This window comes from Pteropus vampyrus, unplaced genomic scaffold (assembly GCF_000151845.1).
Source record: "Pteropus vampyrus isolate Shadow unplaced genomic scaffold, Pvam_2.0 Scaffold520, whole genome shotgun sequence".
NCBI lineage: Eukaryota > Metazoa > Chordata > Mammalia > Chiroptera > Pteropodidae > Pteropus > Pteropus vampyrus.
In genome coordinates, this window is record NW_011889301.1 from 220,842 (window position 1) to 223,507 (window position 2,666).

The following is a 2,666-nucleotide window of genomic DNA, read 5'->3' on the forward strand; positions in this document are numbered from 1 at the left end:
AATCACCCAATAGATCGAAATTGGTAGCTAGTTCTCTTCCAAAGCTGGAAAAGTTTTTGCAGGGAATTTTCTTTCCAGCCACAACAGGAGATAAAGAATACATTTCTTTTCCACTTCTACAACCACAGAAATGACTTGAAATTGATTTTTTTACTTTACTTCTAACAGTGTGCAACAATTGGAAAATAAAAAAACATGTCTTGAAGGTGAAGGAGGCTATTAGCTCTTCAGATGACCCTATTATCTCTACTAATTACTACCCGCAGCCGGCTCTGTCCTACCACCACCAAGACCTTGAGGGAGGAAGCTTGGTCTTGTTGGCCAACAACTGGGTTTGGCCTGGCCCAAGGCAGGGAAAACTTGAGGCTGAGCCCAAAAAGAAAATGGTCACGTCCTATTTGAAGAAGATGACAGATGTCAGCCAGCAGAGCCCATTCAACTCAGTCAGAGTGAGAGAGAGGGAGGGAAGTTTCAGAAGCTGAAGTATGGTGCCAAAGTGGCGTCAGAGACAAGAGGGGACAAGCAGGGGCAAGGGAAGGTCAGGGGAGGGATTGGAGTGGCAAAGAGGAAGGCCTGGACAAGGGCCTGACACAGGGAACCATGCTCATGTTTGCATGGATAGTATTTTTAAAAGGCCCGTTGCTTCTATATATTGTTTTGGGTGGTGGTTACACAGGTATATATAATTTTAAAATTCATTGAACTAAGATCATAGCTTTTGTTGTATGTTAATTATACTTTGTTTTTAAAAAGCCCATTAGAAGTAGATTCAACAGGAAATTGCTGTAGATGAAATTATAATCTTATCACACCCTCAGAGCTTATTTCGAACACAAGGTTAATCTTCATAAGGCCTCCTTTACACTTGTAAAAATGAGGTGATAAGAAACTGCACTGCCAAAAATCCTGCCTTGTCATATGTAGAAGTGTCCCAAAGGTAGTGGATTCCACTTTTTGGCTAGACTGTACCATGTCTAATTTCTTTTGCACCAGTAGGCCTCTGGGCATTGTGAGAAGCCAGGAGAAAGAAGTGAAATTAGTCTAAACAGTAATTTAAAATATTATCTAATTGTGAACAAAAGAAGTTGAGAAGTCTATGAATGGAAACAAATAAATGAGCAAAGAACATGAATAAGAAATTCTTAGAAAATATATGGCAAACATCTAATGAGCACTTTACAATAAGCTCAGCTTCACTAATGACCAGGAAACTGAAATGAAAATAGCAGTGAAATATCATTTTTGTTATTAAACTTAAAAATGCTGATTATACCAAGGGTGTAGGGAAAATAGGTACCCTAAAATATTGTCGGTTTCTATCAAAATTTTAAAAGTGAATATTCTTTGATCCAGCAATTCCATCTCCTGTGGATATACATATGTTAGGATATTCATTGCAACATTGTAATAGCATCCTTCCCCCCAACCTAAGTGTCCATCCAGAGGAAAATAAATAACGGGAAACATACAAGGGATGAAAAAGGACCTGATACAAGGATCCCCTGTCTGGAAGAACTGACATGAAGAATGGGACATAAAGGAGTCATGTTGGGGTAGAATATAGGGTTAATTTAAGCATAACCCCTCCACGTACTCAAAAGACAAAAAGTGTGGTTTGGTCAGCTGCCTCAAGGAACACAATGAACAAAGGATTCTCTGGGAAATACCTGCTCCCAAGGACATTTTCTGCTGTTCCCATGGGTATTGTATGCTCCTTCGGCTGCTCCCATGGACATTATCTGTCTGCCCTGCTTGAGAAGGCGTCTAATAAGCAGTACATTTTGCTCTCACTCATTTGGGAAGGCAGTTACTCCCCCGATGAGCTAATTTTGCCAAGGAGCAAGGTCACAGTATGATGCAGCAGCTGATTCTAGGACTGGACACCCAGTTCCTCTTGCCTCCCCTCCAGGTGGCCTGGGAAACAAGCCCTGGCTGAAAAAACAAAATAGATGGCCTTGGCCACCCCCACTCCTTTAGTTTCCATGACTACTGATTTGTCTATATAATCGATGCTCCCAAGACACTTCAGGGAGCCAGGTTTTTGGAGTAATAGCCCACCTGTGTCTCCAGGAGTTGCAACTCTCTAATAAACACTTATTCTATTTAGCCCAACTCCTGTGTCGGTCTTTTGGCTGTGAGTGGCACAGGTAGCACGAGCCCCACACTCAGTTTCCCTCTGGTTTCAGTCATTAGAGTGAATGAAATTGGCCATAAGGATTGATAAAGGAAAATGTCAAGACACAGTATTAAGTGGAAAAAAAAAAAACTGTACACAGAACAATATGTACAATATGAACCATTTAAAAAAAAAAGATCTTTTTATCTAAATACTGTTGACGTAAGAAACATCCAAACATGTAGAGAATTTTAATTAGTTTATTTGAGCCAAACTGACGACAATTGCCGGGAAGCAAAATCTCAACGGAAAATGCTCGAGAATGGCAGTTTCGCAGCTTATTTTATACATTATAACCAAAAGAGAAGAAGTAAGGAGGATTATATGACATCCATTGGTGGTAGGTTAAGGGGGCAAGAGAAAGTAAAGCGGGGAAGTTTCTGGGATTGGATCAAAAGTAAAATGGTGGGGCACATACTTCTTTTACATTGGTAGGTACAGGAGAGTTAATAATTAACCTTTACAGCACAGAGAGATGGTATGCGGGAGA